This window comes from Lucilia sericata, unplaced genomic scaffold, assembly GCF_015586225.1.
Source record: "Lucilia sericata isolate MDLA Ls3-8-SP2 unplaced genomic scaffold, ASM1558622v1 Contig001194F_arrow, whole genome shotgun sequence".
Lineage (NCBI taxonomy): Eukaryota > Metazoa > Arthropoda > Insecta > Diptera > Calliphoridae > Lucilia > Lucilia sericata.
The window spans coordinates 111,153-130,813 of NW_023995159.1; the positions used below are offsets into that span (position 1 = coordinate 111,153).

At 28.4% G+C, this 19,661-nt stretch overlaps 1 long non-coding RNA gene across 1 annotated transcript; it reads left to right on the plus strand.

The window, feature by feature from the left end:
• The first annotated feature begins 5,113 nt into the window (after positions 1-5,113).
• LOC119610440 lies at positions 5,114-12,864 on the plus strand. The gene is made up of 2 exons (XR_005231993.1): positions 5,114-6,024; positions 12,336-12,864. It is a non-coding gene; the product is annotated as an uncharacterized LOC119610440 (long non-coding RNA).
• Positions 12,865-19,661: the final 6,797 nt, after the last annotated feature.

Below are 19,661 nucleotides of genomic sequence, written 5' to 3' on the forward strand. Positions count from 1 at the left end.
CGCTAGTTTAGTTCAAAAGGGTGGACCCAAAGGGTCCATTGTTATTCCCTCTTACACTCTTACTTAAACAATATAGTTTGATCGATAGAGAACATTGAGAGAAAATAAACGAACAGCAGACTGGAATCTTCGGGCAGTATTTTGGGCATGATTACTTATAACAGTTTTCGGATTTCAATAGCAAATGGTGTAATTTAGTAGCATTTAAAGTGACGATGTCATTTCAGTTGCAGTTTGTTTATTTTGGTTTTTTCTCGTGGGTGCTTAAATAGTTGTAGTATTTATTTATGTTTATCTTTCACCTTCAAAAAGCTTTAAATATTTTATTTTGTAATTTACAAACTTAGAAACGCTATAAATTTGTGTGTTACAATTAAAACAGTAAAAACACTTACATACAAAACGCTCTAACATATTAACAATTTAAATGACAATTGTCATGTCAGTCTAAAACGAACAAACAGTAGAAGTTATGCATGAAAAAAAAAAAACAATGTTGCGAATGTCAAACACTTAACGAAATAAAATTTCTTGAAAAATTATTTCAATTTTATGAACAAAAAAGCGAAAGTGTTTAATTTTTTCATAAATTTAATTCTTTATAATATAAAACAGATAAAAGATCTTAAACATAATTTAATGATTTATGGAAATGTGTCACACAATTGAAGTGGCCACAAAACAATGTTGTCTTATATATTATAATTTTTATTTGTTTTATTTAATATAATAGTTAAAATGCCGAAAAAAGAATTGCAAACATTTGTTTAACGAACAATACAGTATGGGGCATTTATCTCTTAAACCACCACCATGTTAAGCTTTCTAGCCAACAACAACAATGAGTTTAGACCGCAAATAAATTAAATGCACATTATGACCACAAATGTTGTTTAAACGCTGGTTGACTTCGCATTGAAAACCGAAAGCCATTGCGCAAACCAGCTTAACCAGACCTAAAATGAAATTTTAAAATTTGCAAAAAAAAAAAAAACTTTATTTATTTAAGTATGCAAATGATTACCTCCTCCCACACATTATGTTGCATGAGTGGTAGTTGCTGCTAGTAGTGAGTGTTTGGTGTTCAATGAGTTACAGGCTTCAAGCATGAAATTATTATTTTGTTAGAAAAAAATTTTTTTTTGTTTTTTTTATTGGAAATATTTTCATAATTTTGTTTGTTGTGTGTTTTTACAGTTTATCTTTAAAATTTTCTAAACGTTTTTGCCAAAAGGGTTGTTTTCTTTAGCAGATAAACTTTCTTTTGTTCAATAGCGTTAACACAGTTTCCAAGCTTTTCTTGCGAAATAAATCATTAGCAGATTCACAAGCAATATGAGTTCCAGGATTTCCGATTTCGAAATCCAAATTTCTATTTAAAATTCGACTTACCAAAATAACACAGTCCAACAAATTTTGAAGATATCTCGTAGAAAGATGAAGACAGTGGTTGAAACTTTTAAAGACGACATATTTGACTTTCAGATGACATAACAGAATTTATAAATTAAGGAATCATTGCGCTGTTATAGCGTCTCAAATATGGCCCAAAACTAAATGACACCATATCTGGTAAACTATCTGATCTGATGAATAAATTCTGAAGAATTTTCAGATTCTGGGCTGCTCAATCCTTTAGAAAATCATACTTTGGTCTTTGGGAATCGACTTTTTTCAAATTTTGTTCTCCAGTGTAATTCATCAAACATTTTTTTATGAAAAATTTCATTAAAAAAAAACTTATTCTCTAATGAAATTCCGAATTTCACTAAAAATCTGATTTAAATTGAAAAGATTCACTTCTAATTATTGAAAAAAACCCTAATAAAAATCCGATTCTTAGTGGATTTCTAAAATTTGTTTTTTTCACAAAAAAATTAGGTTTTTACAAAAAATTCAGTTTTTTACAAAAAATTCAGTTTTTCGTTTTAACCTTCTCAATTAAGTTTTTCACTAAAAATTCAATTTTTCACTAAATAATCAGTTTTTTAACTAAAAATTTAAGTTTTCATAAAAATCGAATTTTTCACTAAAAATTTAAATTTTCACTAAAAATTTAAATTTTCACTAAAAATTTAAATTTTCACTAAAAATTTGATTTTTCACTAAAAATTTGATTTTTCACTAAAAATCAAATTTTCTACTAAAAATCAAATTTTTTACTAAAAATTTGATTATTCACTAAAAATTTCAGTTTTCATAAAAATCAAATTTTTCACTAAAAATTTAATTTTTCACTAAAAATTTACTTTTTCACTAAAAATTTTATATTTCACTAAAAATTTAATTTTTCACTAAAAATTTACTTTTTCACTAAAAATTTAATTTTTCACTAAATTTTTCACTAAAAATCGTTTTTTTTTTTTTTGCTAAAAATCAAAATTTTCGCTAAAATCACTAAAAATTTTGCAAAAATTCAAATTTTTGACTAAACATTTTTTCTAAAAATTTTACTAAAAACAAAGTTTTATTTTATTAAAAATGTTTCACTAAATGTCTTGTATGTGCGTACATTTGTATCTACGATCAATTGTTTTTGATAACGGCTACTTTTTAAAAACGATCATCAAAACGAGAAAACCACAACATACTTTAAGGCGGCTCAATTAAAGTTTATAAACTTTGAAGGTGCCAGATCATTAATTTTTGAAAACTGTTAAAAAACGCTAGTATTCAGAATAAAGAAAGAAATGTCATCTCAGACGATTATGGGGGACAGGCATATTTATAAACCAAAGTATTTATTAATGCAATTTAAAGAAGCTCTCTTGGTTCTTGATAGAAATTATTGGACGTATGTCAGATCTTCAGAAATTCTCTTTAACCCTCATAACTAGCTTAAAACGTATGTATATGTTTAAATTTATACAAAACATGTTTTATAGAAACAAAAATATTTCTACCCAATTTTATGAGAATTGGACCATAATTGACCCTACTCCCTATATAAGGTCCCTTTTAGAAAATGACCATTGACGAAATTCTACACAAACAAGTTTTGTAAGCACAAAAATCTTTCTACCAATTTTGATGAGGATTTGTCTATAATTGACCCATCCACTCATACAAGCTCTATTTCAGATAAAGACTTTTGGCTTCATAACTGAATCAAGCCTCCAATAAACTGCTAAGATCTAAGTACGTAATTAACTTTAATTTACAATATCCGCTTTAATGGTGGGCATAGCCGAATATACTCTTACTTGGAAAACTGAATTATTCATTACATTAAGTTTTCGTCATATTCGTAGAAGGCTGTCTACGAATATGATGAAAACCTTCCATCAAAGATATATCGAAAACTTAACGTAATGAATAATTCAGTTTTCCAAGTAAGAGTATATTCGGCTATGCCCACCATTAAAGCGGATATTATAAATTTGTAAATGTTGTAAATGTTGTTAAGTACTCCACATTGGTTTCAATATCTGTTATATGTATCTCGTTGATTATCTGAAACAACAAACAGATATCTCGAAATGGCCAAATTCGAATTCGAAACTGAGCACAATTTTTTACAGAACTCTGAGTTAAAATTTTGTTCATATTTGAATCAAAAGGTATACGTTTGTCGGGAAAAGTGGTAATTTACCAACGAACCCCTTCTTCTGGATAGTTTCGACTCAATTTTGCGACGTTTTTATGAAATTACTAATTGTTATTTAAATAAATCTTCTTCGAAGACGAAATAAGTCATCAAGAAGTCTTCCAGATATTGACTGCTATAAAGACAGCAAGTTATAAAGACAATTGTACTCGGGTAATTACAGATTGATTTACTTCTATGTCTACACATTTCGGGACTTTTATAACCGTCTCTCTAAACTTCAAGATCTAATAAGAAGAGTCAAGTGCTATCTATGGATGAATTAGCCATAAACATTTTTAAATAAAGTGTCCATTTAAGCTAGGAAAGTAAAATAGTATATAAATAGTACTTAACGAAACACCCCTTTCCTCTACGATTCAAAATCCATGATTTTAGGTATGGAATTGGAGCATATTTTAAATAAACTCTTTGGTCACCGCGACTGAGTCGAATGTGCTTCAATTCGGATGTCCAAAACTTCGATTACTTTTGCAGTTTTTGGAGTTTTGAGTATTGACACAAGGTTTAGATATCAAGTCATCAATCAACTCTAACTTTTCTGATTTCGCAGAAACTAATACATACCCAGCAAAAACATGATAATGACTTGTACTTACTATTCAATGACCACTACATAGCGTCTGCATTACTTAGAATGAGTCTAGTAATAACTTGTTTTCTTGCTTTTTCTTGTAAAATATTCTCTTTTTTTGATGAAATTTTACGAGGTTGTCTTGGATTTTTGCTTATATTTCCGTTATTTATGAAAGGATTTGGCTGATATTAAATAGGAAACTTCTTGAGAGCATATCTGATAGAATTATTTAAGATTGGGATCTCGAAAATATCTGCGGTCTTTAGAAAATTGATAATTGATAATAATCGTCTCCGCTATCTATAAAGATCCAGAATATTATATTGTGAAAATTACAAACGGAATGACAAACATATACATATGTATATACCCTTCTCACGAAGGTAAAGGTTATAAAAACACTGGATCTTTGACGTTTTTAATAACAAAGATTTCTTTTAGAAATTTAATTAAAAGAAATTTTAAACTTTAGAACATTACATAATGCATTCGTCTAGACGTTTTCAGATAAATACTTTGATACATACGTATGACCTTTAAATACATACGCTTAATATGTATAAAATGCATATCATGCCCAAATAAGAATTGATCCACAACTTGTTTCTTTTTTGAAAAGATTAAGTGTCAAATTACCCTATAAACCCCCAAAGAAGTTGCTAAGTATACGGCAACATCAATTTGTATCTGAGATACTTTTGTCTTATTGGAATTAGTATCTTCAATAATATAGAAAATCCCACAATCTGGTACACCTCGGATGGAAAACAAGTTATTTGCATTTTTAACAACAATTTTGAGTTTACTCATTCTCCCACTATTTCTCCCACTCTCACGATTAAGCAGATACAAACCGCTCTCTTTCTCTCAGCACTCGCCGTTATTAACATCACACATTCAAGTGCATTTCAAGTAGTATCTCACACACCATATCCAAGCAACATGTACAAATGATACCTTATGTCGAACTTTATCAGACACACAAGTGAGTCTTTTAAACTGAAAAATATAAAACTTATTTTTACTACATAGAGTTAAACGTATACGTTTAGGAGATACGCTCTAACGATCGGATCGTTTGGAAACAACAAAAACTGTAATAAGAAACTCAATCAGTTGGAGTAAATACGTCGCGCGAGTACGAAGAACGTAGCGCATGGTTGTAAATGTAATTCAAAACTCAATAGAAATATGTTTAATAAAGTGTGAAAAGAAAATAAAAATTAAAGTTAATAAATTAAACAAAAAATTTGTTATAGAGACTAAAAAAGTAAACAAAAAGAAAATTAAAGAAATTAAGAAATAAATGAAGAAAAAAAGTGTAACAACTTACAGCTAAAAAGTTTAAAAAACGCATTGGAATGTGTTAAAGCAACGTAAGCATTGCAGGAGAAAAAAAAAGCGTTAAAAAAGTGATCAATTTGTGAAAATCAAAGTGCAGTTTTTTTTTCGTATACTCTGGTAAACAGAGAAAACCCCCCCACCACCACTACCACCTCAAAATATATGGATACATACATATCACAATATACTACATATGTTTCAATATACATATCTAAGTGGTGTGTATAAAGTTACAACAACAAAAACACCAACTACAACAATAAACAACAACAAAAACTAAAGCAAAACAAAAACATAAAATTAGAGGGGACCCCATAATTTTTCTTTACGAAATTGTACTCACACATTGCAAGCAATAGATTTTTCATACGTTTTCTAAACGTTTGCGTTCTATCTATTAAACTATTATTAAAGTGAGCCAAGTTCAATAAAATTGCTAGTGTAACAGTGTGAGTGTGTGTCGGTGTGTCTGTGTCATTGTTATCAAATCAAATGGGTAAATTTTCTTTTTGTGTTTGTTTATCTGTATACAAGTGTATGTATATTTGTATCGGTGTATTTTTGTAAATAACTAATGGCAATGAAAATTAATTCAAACAAAAAAATCTAAATTATAATTGAATTTGTATCTATTCTATTTTATCAATAAGAAATTAAAAAACAAGAATAAACGTAAAAAAAATACTTAAATTTATACACACCAACAATTCAACGCTCTATTTATTATTGTTTTTTTTTTTTTTGTAGTATCTGTGAGTTTGCTTTATTGTGGAGTTTAAAAAAACGTTAAAACAAAAACAAGCTGTTTTTTTTTGCAGTAGACTGGCGTTTTTAAGTCAATATTATTATACCTTTAGGTTGTTACCCGTACACAAGTGTGTTGCTGTCGTCTACCCCTTTGTTTTTTTTATTCAAAGTTATTTATTTTTGTCTTAGTCAGTTTCTCTTTCTCTTCAAAAATAAACGTGTTTTGCCAAATGTCTATGTAGCGCTTTTTATTCTAATGCGAAAACAGTTTCCTGACTTTTGCATAACTTAACTGTCAAAATTTTATACAAATCTGTTAATTTGCTAGTGCTTTTGTAAATTACTTCTAATCAAATTTTTCATATTTACTTCACCTATCACCTACATATCATACACAAGGATCGTCCAATGTTTGCTGTTTGGCATTTCCCTTATTAATGGTAAGAAACCACCTCTGTTTCTTCGAGGTCAACCTGACCTCTATATGCAGACGTTGGGTCATTATTACTGTAAAGTTTTTCTAGGTAGTAGATACGAACAATAACAGCTATCAGTAATAACGGGACAAATTAACCCTGTTGGTCTTTTCCAATCAGTGGGTGAGCTTTTGTGACGACTCATCACCGCCCATAGTGCTTCTTACAGGTACAGGTAGCACCTCTTTACCCCGGGATTGCAATACACCATGATGAGGGTCTTTCATCAAGGAAACATGCCCCGGGGGGAGTAATAACGAGACAATGTGCTGTTGGCAGTCATGATCGGAGAACGTGTCTCGAGTAAAATGAAGAGAAAGAGGACGCCATATGTCATTTCCTTTGACATTGACTGACATTTACTGTGAACAGAGAGTTTGGTTCTGCCGTTCTCTCAGGCATTTAGGTGCTATCTGTGATAAGTTAGTTAGTTAGTTAGTTAGTTAGATAGATAGATAGTAGTTAGTTAGTTAGTTAGTTAGTTAGTTAGTTAGTTAGTTAGTTAGTTAGTTAGTTAGTTAGTTAGTTAGTTAGTTAGTTAGTTAGTTAGTAGTTAGTAGTTAGTTAGTTTAGTTAGTTAGTTAGTAGATAGTTAGTTAGTTAGTTAGTTAGTTAGTTAGTTAGTAGTTAGTCAGTTAGTTAGTTAGTTAGTTAGTTAGTTAGTTAGTTGGTTAGTAGTTAGTTAGTTAGTTAGTTAGTTAGTTAGTTAGTTAGTTAGTTAGTAGTTAGTTAGTTAGTTAGTTAGTTAGTTAGTTAGTTAGTTAGTTAGTTAGTTAGTTAGTTAGTTAGTTAGTTAGTTAGTAGTTAGTAGTTAGTTAGTTAGTTAGTTAGTTAGTTAGTTAGTTAGTTAGTTAGTTAGTTAGTTAGTTAGTTAGTTAGTTAGTTAGTTAGTTAGTTAGTTAGTTAGTTAGTTAGTTAGTTAGTTAGTTAGTTAGTTAGTTAGTTAGTTAGTTAGTTAGTTAGTTAGTTAGTTAGTTAGTTAGTTAGTTAGTTAGTTAGTTAGTTAGTTAGTTAGTTAGTTAGTTAGTTAGTTAGTTAGTTAGTTAGTTAGTTAGTTAGTTAGTTAGTTAGTTAGTTAGTTAGTTAGTTAGTTAGTTAGTTAGTTAGTTAGTTAGTTAGTTAGTTAGTTAGTTAGTTAGTTAGTTAGTTAGTTAGTTAGTTAGTTAGTTAGTTAGTTAGTTAGTTAGTTAGTTAGTTAGTTAGTTAGTTAGTTAGTTAGTTAGTTAGTTAGTTAGTTAGTTAGTTAGTTAGTTAGTTAGTTAGTTAGTTAGTTAGTTAGTTAGTTAGTTAGTTAGTTAGTTAGTTAGTTAGTTAGTTAGTTAGTTAGTTAGTTAGTTAGTTAGTTAGTAGTTAGTTAGTTAGTTAGTTAGTTAGTTAGTAGTTAGTTAGTTAGTTAGTTAGTTAGTTAGTTAGTTAGTTAGTTAGTTAGTTAGTTAGTTAGTTAGTTAGTTAGTTAGTAGTTAGTTAGTTAGTTAGTTAGTTAGTTAGTTAGTTAGTTAGTTAGTTAGTTAGTTAGTTAGTTAGTTAGTTAGTTAGTTAGTTAGTTAGTTAGTTAGTTAGTTAGTTAGTTAGTTAGTTAGTTAGTTAGTTAGTTAGTTAGTTAGTTAGTTAGTTAGTTAGTTAGTTAGTTAGTTAGTTAGTTAGTTAGTTAGTTAGTTAGTTAGTTAGTTAGTTAGTTAGTTAGTTAGTTAGTTAGTTAGTTAGTTAGTTAGTTAGTTAGTTAGTAGTTAGTTAGTTAGTTAGTTAGTTAGTTAGTTAGTTAGTTAGTTAGTTAGTTAGTTAGTTAGTTAGTTAGTTAGTTAGTTAGTTAGTAGTTAGTTAGTTAGTTAGTTAGTTAGTTAGTTAGTAGTTAGTTAGTTAGTTAGTTAGTTAGTTAGTTAGTTAGTTAGTTAGTTAGTTAGTTAGTAGTTAGTTAGTTAGTTAGTTAGTTAGTTAGTTAGTTAGTTAGTAGTTAGTTAGTTAGTTAGTTAGTTAGTTAGTTAGTTAGTTAGTTAGTTAGTTAGTTAGTTAGTTAGTAGTTAGTGTTAGTTAGTTAGTAGTTAGTTAGTTAGTTAGTAGTTAGTAGTTAGTTAGTTAGTTAGTTAGTTAGTTAGTTAGTTAGTTAGTTAGTTAGTTAGTTAGTTAGTTAGTTAGTAGTTAGTTAGTTAGTTAGTTAGTTAGTTAGTTAGTTAGTTAGTTAGTTAGTTAGTTAGTTAGTTAGTTAGTAGTTAGTTAGTTAGTTAGTTAGTTAGTTAGTTAGTTAGTTAGTTAGTTAGTTAGTTAGTTAGTTAGTTAGTAGTAGTTAGTTAGACCCGGCTTTCGTACGGATAGTCCACAACATCACCTGCTAACATACGGAGGCTTTACACTAATATTTATCCAAGTTGGTCGTCAGGACAGACCGCCAATTCCTAGAGATAAAAAGAAACAGATCGTTTAAAAGTTTTCTGTAGAATCGTTGAATATTTTTCTATGGAAAACAGATCGTTAAGGAGCTTTCTATAGAATGTTATTATAGAAAATATTACTGTAAAAATTTTTCGTTGATCATTATCATTGCGTGATTCATGTGATTTCTAGCCAAATATTTACACCGCATTATCTTAAAGACCATTTTGATCACGGATAATTTGATCATAAGAAAAATATTTATTTTAAGATTCAATGTAACAAGTTCCACACTTTGGCCTTTTTAAGGCCTTTCTTCTGGTCCTTCTATTCAGCAACTTTTTTTACCTATACTTATAAACAAGCGTTTTTTCTTCACCCAAACTACATTGACAACACTTGTGCAACAGTTCATGTGTATCATACAAATTTAGTTGCATGGATTTATTCTTCAAAATACCCGTTGATTGAAATTAATTTCGTATTTCAATAAAACATATTTATAAACAGGAAAAAAGCAAAATACACATAATCAAAAAAAAGTAACGCCAAAATATAAAGTTTGGATGAGTAAGAAAGCTTTCTAAGAATTAAATGTCTCCCAACAACATTATTCACTAAGTTTATAATAAATATCTTTATTTATAGGCACACTTCCCGTGTAGATTATAATAAAAAATCATATAAATGTAAAAGTTGTAATCGAAAGCGAAGAACAAAATTCATGAAAATACTTGTAAAAAAAATCAAAATTGTAAAAATCTATGTAAATATGAATAAAAATTTAAAAATAGTAACAAGTGAAAAATAAACAATATAAAATTGTTTTTATAAACATTTAACTCTTGCAGTTTATAGTTACTTTAAAATTGTTTTTTTTTAGTTTTTTATTTGTTTTGTTATTTTCAAACTGATAAGATAATAATATTAATAATCAAAACCCTTCTTTATCTTAGTAATGAACCCTAAATGAATGTGCAAAAAAAAAAATATTGCTTAAAGTAAAGAAATTTGTTTTCTAAATGTGTGTGCTAAGAGCTATAAAAGTTGGTAAAGAATTTGTGCTGAATTTTTAATTGTTTTCTTTTTTTTTTTGTACAAGTATTTTTTTCGGTATCTTATCTTGACAACAAACAACATAAATGTTCAAAACCCAACAATGATAAATTCTACAACGATCATTTTCCTTTTGCGCCTTTTATAGTTATTGTTGGTTGTTTTGCTCTCTATGTTGATCATAGTGGTTTGCGACTGCAATTTTTTACAATCTTTTCATTGTAATTGATCTTTAGGGAGGACTAAATTTATTTGCAAAACTATGAGATGAAAAGTTTTCTAGTGGAATATTTTTGGAAAGAGAACAGATCAATGAGAGGATTTTTAAAGGAACTGATCTATGAAATGTTGTCTAAAGAACACTGATCAAGGAAATATAGAAAACTGATCGATGAAAAGGTTTCTATTGAAAACTGATCTATGAAATGATTTCTATAGAAAACTGATCAATAAAAGGTTTTCTATGGAAAACTGAACGATAAAAGTTTTATATAGAAAACTGAACGATAAAAGATTTTCTATAGAAAACTGATCGTTGAAAAGTTTTCTATATAAAACTGAACGTTGAAAAGTTTTCTATAGAGAAGTGATCGATGAAAAGTTGAAAAGCTTTCTATAGAGATCAGATCGTTGAAAACTTTTCTGTACAAAACTGATCGTTAAAAAGTTTCTGTAGAAACTGATCGTTAAAAAGTTTTCTATGGAAAATTGAACGTTAAAAAGTTTCATATACAAAACTGATCGTTGAAAAGTTTTCTATAGAAAACTGATCGTTGAAAAGTTTTCTATAGAAAACTGATAATTGAAAAGTTTTCTATAGAGAACAGATCGTTAAAAACTTTTCTATACAAAACAGATCGTTAAAAAGTTTTCTGTAGAAAAGTGATCGTTAAAAAGTTTTCTATACAAAACTGATCGTTAAAAAGTTTTCTATACAAAACTGATCGTTAAAAAGTTTTCTATAGAAAACTGATCATTGAAAAGTTTTCTATAGAAAACTGATCGTTGAAAAGTTTTCTATAGAAAACTGATCGTTGAAAAGTTTTCTATAGAAAACTGATCGTTGAAAAGTTTTCTATAGAAAACTGATCTTTGAAAAGTTTTCTATAGAAAACTGATCTTTGAAAAGTGTTCTGTAGAAAACTGATCGTTAAAGAGTTTTCTATAGAAAACAGATCGTTTAAAAGTTTTCTATAGAAAACTGATCGTTAAAAAGTTGTCTATACAAAACTGATCATTAAAAAGTTTACTATAGAAAACTGATCGTTAAAAAGTTTTCTATAGAAAACTGACCGTTAAAAAGTTTACTACATTCGTTGAAAAGTTTTCTATAGAAAACAAAATCGTTAAAAAGTTGTCTCTAGAAATCTGATCGTTGAAAAGTTTTATATAGAAAACTGATAGTTGAAAAGTTTTCTATAGAGAACATATCGTTGAAAACTTTTCTATACAAAACTGATCAATAAAAAGTTTTCTATAGAAAATTGATCGTTAAAATGTTTTCTATAGAAAACTGGTCGCTTCCTACACAAAACTGATCGTTGAAAAGTTTTCTATAGAAAACTGATCGTTAATAAGTTTCATAAAGAAAACTGATCGTTAAAAAGTTTTCTATAGAAAACTAATCGTTAAAAAGTTTTCTATAGAAAACTGATCATTAAAAGTTTTCTATAGAAAATTGATCGTTAAAAAGTTTTCTATAGAAAACAGATCCTTGAGAAGTTTTTCTATATAAAAGATATATTTGAACAGTTTTTTGTGACCATCTAAACCACTGTTAGTCTGAAATTACGGCAAAAATATGTTTTTACTACCAACAGCTGAAATAATGGTCGATGACTCGTAAACCAGCCCAGATTTTCCATTAACGTTATAGAACTAAACTGCGTGCTTTTGAGCTTTTTTGTTTTTTTTCACAACTGAGTTTAAATTCCTACAATAATAAATACAACGATGATGGTCGATGACTTGTTGAGATACTCTTGATACTTGAGCAAGTATTTAAAAAAATGCAAAAAAATTGTATTATTTTATAATGAAGGGCATATAGCGGGAATATATAACTTTAATAAAATGTGTTGTATATAAACTGCTGATTTATCTAGTTTTAATATTAAACGTTTTCTTTATATAATTTTTTTTCTTTATAATATATTTGCAGTGCAAAAAAAGCAGAAGAGTTTCACATTAATAAAGATCAGTCATGAAAAGAGACATACATATATACATGCATAAATGCTTAATAAAGAAAATTTAATTTAAATAACAACATTAATCTTATGCTAAATTAACTTTTTTTATAAAATGAAAACTAAATAAAAGAAAAGTTTAGAAAAAAAGCCAAGAAAAGAAACGGGGTCTAAACAAATGATTAAGTATTGTTTGTATTGAAAGTGTATTAAACAAATAAATAAATTAATGAATAAATAATGACACCCTATTTGTCATACTAATATTAATAGTGCATTATAATAAATAACAACAAAGAATATATATACTATATGGATATATAACTTATATATTAATATAATAATAACAACAAAAACAAATTATTACAAAGAAATAGAAAGGCAAGTGAGAGGGCGATATTAAATAATAAAACCTACAATAAATAATACTATTGTAAATAAAACAATATACAACTTTATCTGTGAATAACCGTAGTTATTAAAATAGATATACAATGGATATAGAATCGGATGATTCGGAGCGTTGGGAAGACTTTTTTGGTGAGTAACTGTTTAATGTTTTAATTATTATTTGTTTTAAATAGGTTTTCGTTAATGAAAATTGAGATTTTATAATTAAAAAGCTTTCAGCTTTGTGATCTTAACTTATAGTTTAGAGCTTAAAAAAATTATATAAGATCATGTTATTCCATTGTCTTATTGTGTCCAAGTTATTGAAAAAAGATTTTTCCATAAGAAACTAATAGTGTGTTATTAATTTTTTTTATAGAATACTGATCGTGTTGAAAAATGTTCTATATAATGCTGATCGTTGAATGTTTTCTAATGGGAAGTAATCCTTCAAAAGTTTTCTGTAGAATTAAAAAGCTATTGACGACAATATTTCATAAACAGCTGATCAACGAAATGTTTTCCATGGAAAGTTGATCGTTGAAAAGTTATTTATAGAAAAGTGATCTTTGAAAATGTTTCTGTAGGATAATCTTTCAAAAAATAGCTGATCAACGAATTGTTTCATAAAGTTATTGTCCTTAGAAAGCTGATCTTGTGTGATAATTTTCAATCGAATATTGATTATAGAAGAAAAGTTCTTTAGAAAGTTGATCGTTGAAAAGTTATCCATAGAAAAGTGATCCGTGAAAATTTTTCTTTAGAACATCCGTTTCTAAAGATAACTGATCGATTAAACTTTTCTGAAGAAAACTAAAAAGAACTTAACCACAAGCTCTTTCTAAAGCTGATCAAAGAAATGTTTCCTTAAAGTTGTTGTCCCTAGGAAGCTGATCTTGTGTGGTCGTTTTCTGTAGAATATTGATCATTTCAACATTTTCCATAGAAAGATGATCGTTGAAATGTTTTCTATAGAAAAGTGATCTTTGATAAATTTTCTGTAAAACATCAAGATAACTGATCGATGAATATTTTCTGAAGAAAACTAAAAGGCGATTAACGATAATCTTAAAAATTCGATCAACGAAATGTTTTCTTAAAGTTGTTGTCCCTAGAAAGCTGATCTTGTCTGATCGTTTTATTTAGAATATTGATCATTTCAATATTTTCCATAAAAAGATCATCGTTGAAATGTTTTCTATAGAAAAGTGATCTTTTATAAGTTTTCTGTAGAACATCAAGATAACTGATCGATGAATATTTTCTAAAGAAAACTAAAAGGCGATTAACGACAATCTTAAAAATTCGATCAACGAAATGTTTTCTTAAAGTTGTTGTCCCTAGAAAGCTGATCTTGTCTGATCGTTTTATTTAGAATATTGATCATTGGAAAAAGTTCTATAAAAAGTTGATCGTGGAAAAGTTATCTATATAAAAGTGATCCGTGAACATTTTTCTTTAGAACATCCGTTTCTAAAGATAACTGATCGACCAAAATTTCCCAAAGAAAGCTAAAAAGAGCTTAACGATAATATTGCTAAAGCTGATCAACGAAATGTTTTCTTAAAGTAGCTGGCTCTAGGAAGCTGATCTTGTGTTATAGTTTTCTTTAGAATATTGATCATTGAAAAATGTTCTATAGAAAAATTATCGTTGAAAAGTTATCTATAGAAAAGTGATCCGTGAATAAGATAACTGATCGATTAAAATTTTCGGAAGAAATCTAAAAAGAGCTTAAAGAATCCTTTCTTCTGATCAACGAAATATTTTCTTAAAGCTGTTGTCCCTAGGAAGCTAATCTTGTGTGATCGTTTTCTTTAGAATATTGATCATTGAAAAATGATCTATAGAAAAATGATCCTTTAAAAGTTTCCCATAAAAAATTACATTTGAAAAGTTTTCTGTAGAAAACTAAAGAGTGTTTGATGATAATTTTTGATAAGAAAACTGATCATAGAATACTAATCGTAATCGTTTTCTGTCGAATACTTATTGTTAAAAAATGTTCTATAAAAAGTTTATCATTGAAATGTTGTCAATAGAAAAGCGATCTTAGCAAAGCTCTTCATAGAAAAATTAATGTTTCTGAAGAAAACAATATAACGATCGACGATCTTTAAGATAGCTGCACCAAAGAAATGTTTTCTTAAAGTTATTGAAATCTTATTTAGCCATAGGGAACTGATCTTGTGTGATGATTTTCTAAGGAATATTGATCACTAACGATTGTTCCTTTCTATAGAATACTTATCATAGAATAGTGTTCTATAAGAGATTTATCATTGAAAAGTGATTCTTGAAATCATTTAAGAAAAACGTCTTAAGATAATGAATCAAAAATCATATCTAAGCGATTTTTGATTGTGATCGGTGTGTTTCGAACTGTGAAAACTGGCTTCGAAAACTTGACTCCTTTTAGAAAAAAGGTCAAAAACAAAGTACATCGTTTTCCAAAGATCCATTTTTTATGGATCTACGACTAACATTTCGTAGAATGAAACTGATTTCTTCGGTCTTGTATGATACAAATTTAAAAATGTTAACAAATACTTAACGCCTTATTAACCTTTCACTCTTTAGAAGTCATTAACAAGTTTTTGATCATTAACATTTGACAGAATTATTCATTACCTATTCTGTACAATTAATCAAATTAGTCATTCCTTCAAAGTGAGTCACTTGAAATTCCTAAAGGTATTCTTTAAAAAAATTCCAAAAATGTTTGAATTTGACCTTAAGCATCTTTACTTAAAAAAGCATTTAAAAATAACAATAATTTTCTAAAATATTTTAAGTAAAAAATATTTAAAAAGTCATATTGTCATCATTTAAATTTAAGCACCTTTTTATAAGCCATGTGTGTTATTTTCTTTGCGTGTGAAAATTATCTTTAGCAAACGTTTTAAAATTGCATAAAATTTCACCTTCGCTGTGCTGGCAGCCGGCTATTCAGTTAACAGTATTTTCTTCATTTTTTTGCCTTATTTTGATTTATTGTTCAATTAATGTTCGATGATGGTTTAGTCATAGAATTAATAACCACCACCCATTCGCAATTGCGTTAACCCCAATACATTTTTAATGGCTTTAAGAAGCTTAAACCTGAAAAAAAAAAACGTTTAAAATTGAACAAAAAACCAATATCTTCCAATATGAAATAATAATGTATTTTTAGCAACACGCTTGTTTTGGAAGTATTTAGTAGCAGCATGACGATTTTTTTTTCAACAACAACCCCATCTTGTACCCCATCATCATGGAGGATTGCCTTAAAGTTCGTTGTCGACATAAACCAGTTTGACTTCATACTAGATTTAAGTTGGTCTCTCTACTTGAGTGAGACAAGAGTGATTATTACACAATAACCTGTTAGACACTAAACACAGCAGCCAGCCAGCCAAACAGCAGCAAAAACTACAACAACAACAATCAATATCACAGGCATCCTATGGCATGCCATTCCGTCCCGTCTTAAGATACAAAAAATCTTCGAAGTCAAACTGGCAGTCAGACAGACAAGAAATTCATACTCATACCACTGGCAACTAATACAAGCAATCATAATTTAACAATACCTTTGGCAATTCAATATCATTAATTTTTATTTAGTATTGGCCATAACTAATCGATATAACTAAATTTTCATAAAACATCATCTATTTTGTTCGTATTTCTTTACTGTTCCATCTATAACAAAAAAACAAAACAAAATCAACAACAACTTCGTACGGTTAGAAATTTAGATCATTGACATTCTATACATAATTGAGGCTGGTCTCTGGTGTATTGGAGGTTATACCAAAAGGGTGAAGAGTGTTCAAATTTTAACTGTGTGGTAAATTTATTATATAAAAAATATGAATTTTAATATTTTTTACCGCAAACGATGTGGACAATTAAGCGGTTTTGCTAAAAAGCAAATATTCATTAAAATAACCAATACGCCATACTAAGGGTAATTGCTAAAAACGTAAATAGACTAGACTATAGACTAGACTATAGACCAGACTATAGACTAGACTATAGACTATACTATAGACTAGACTATAGACCAGACTATAGACTAGACTATAGACCAGACTATAGACTAGACTATAGACTAGACTATAGACTAGACTATAGACTAGACTATAGACTAGACTATAGACTAGACTATAGACTAGACTATAGACTAGACTATAGACTAGACTATAGATTAGACTATAGACTAGACTATAGACTAGACTATAGACTAGATAGACTAGACTATAGACTAGACTATAGACTAGACTATAGACTAGACTATAGACTAGACTATAGACTAGACTATAGACTAGACTATAGACTAGACTATAGACTAGACTATAGACTAGACTATAGACTAGACTATAGACTAGACTATAGACTAGACTATAGACTAGACTATAGACTAGACTATAGACTAGACTATAGACTAGACTATAGACTAGACTATAGACTAGACTATAGACTAGACTATAGACTAGACTATAGACTAGACTATAGACTAGACTATAGACTAGACTATAGACTAGACTATAGACTAGACTATAGACTAGACTATAGACTAGACTATAGACTAGACTATAGACTAGACTATAGACTAGACTATAGACTAGACTATAGACTAGACTATAGACTAGACTATAGACTAGACTATAGACTAGACTATAGACTAGACTATAGACTAGACTATAGACTAGACTATAGACTAGACTATTATAGACTATAGACTAGACTATATACTAGACTATAGACTAGACTATAGACTAGACTATAGACTAGACTATATACTAGACTATAGACTAGACTATAGACTAGACTATAGACTAGACTATAGACTAGACTAGATAGACTAGAGACTATAGACTAGACTATAGACTAGACTATAGACTAGACTATAGACTAGACTATAGACTAGACTATAGACTAGACTATAGACTAGACTATAGACTAGACTATAGACTAGACTATAGACTAGACTATAGACTAGACTATAGACTAGACTATAGACTAGACTATAGACTAGACTATAGACTAGACTATAGACTAGACTATAGACTAGACTATAGACTAGACTATAGACTAGACTATAGACTAGACTATAGACTAGACTATAGACTAGACTATAGACTAGACTATAGACTAGACTATAGACTAGACTATAGACTAGACTATAGACTAGACTATAGACTAGACTATAGACTAGACTATAGACTAGACTATAGACTAGACTATAGACTAGACTATAGACTAGACTATAGACTAGACTATAGACTAGACTATAGACTATAAGACTAGACTATAGACTAGACTATAGACTAGACTATAGACTAGACTATAGACTAGACTATACTAGACTAAACTCATAATTTTGTTTATTAAGCAACTGCCGGAAATGATGAAAATTAGCATATTTTTACACTTTCATAAGATTTATAAAATAAATAATTTTTTTTAAATTTTAATATCAGTAAAAATGCACATGCAGCTCTATCTTACGAAATATTTAACAACTTAACTTTACTATTTCTCCAATCATCAAGTGCCGAAAACATGTCAATGTAATAAAGGCTTATGTGTGAAATTTCATTTACTTTAAAATTTACAAAATCTATATGTACAATCGTGATAAAATACATACATATGCACAAATGTATGTGTATGTGCATCGGAAATGGTGACAACATTAGCGGTTTTAATGTTCAATCAAGCGTTTTCCTATGGTTTTAGTTTCGTGAACGAATTGTGTAATGATTACCACAACATTTTAAATAATTTATCATTAACATCTTTTGACAACATTGTATCACTATTAACATTTTACGTTACGCTCCTTTTTTTGAAACAACATAGAAAATAATTTTGTCGTTTTGGTTGTAGTTTTTTTTAAGTTTTTTTTTTCCAAAATCATAAATCTACATGACATCGTTTGTTAAATTGCAGATACATTTAGCTAGTGTATATCTAGATGTTTATTATAAATTTTTTAAATAAAATTTTTTTCTTTTGAAATATGAAAAACACCAACAACAAGCATCATAACAGCAAACAACTAACCATATGTGTAGAAATGTTTACGAACAGGTTTTAAGTTGCTGCTTACGGTTTGATGCAACCACCGCAATAAAATTGAAAAAAATAGGCCCACGCATTTTTGTCTTTTTAAGAAAATATACAACAAAACTAAAAATTAAGTACCTAAATACTTAAAACGGCATGCGCACACTCTGGCAGCCAGTTTTATTTATTTATTTAACATTTGCATTTTAAGAAAATAATAAAATTTGTATTTGTTGATTTTAGTTTTTAAACAGCTTCTCAAACCTTAATTAGTGGCGCTAATTGACAAATGATCACTTTCATTAAAATATTTCTTGTAAGAAAAGAAAACACCAACAAGATAATTAAATGCATCAAGTGCTATTTTTAAATCAAAATTTCCAAAAACTTAAAAACAAAAGAGTTTAAAAATAAAAAAAGTACCAGTGAGTGAGTAATGTTTGTTTTTATTTTGTGAAGAAAAGTTAAGAAATCATTTTAAACATTTATGTAGTACGCTTCCGCGGATATCAATGTCAGTAAAAAAACTTTTTCCAAACATGCTCGTCTTTCTTTTATATCGCTTTTAGTGATTTCTCCTCGGACTGTGAGTTTAAGTACTTGTATACTTAAAAATACATACTTATGGTTGCTGATATTTACACAAACATATGTGGATCTGTGTGCCTGATTTTTTTTTTTAAATCCCAATACAATATTTCATGGTCTAGATGAATGTTTATTTATGTTTTTTCTCAGTTTGTATAGATTCATTGCAAGTCTCACCATATTTTGTCCAGTTCAACTATTTTCAATTTTCAGCTTTTTTTTTTTTTTGTTGATTGTAGTTTTTTTTCGCTTTGATAACA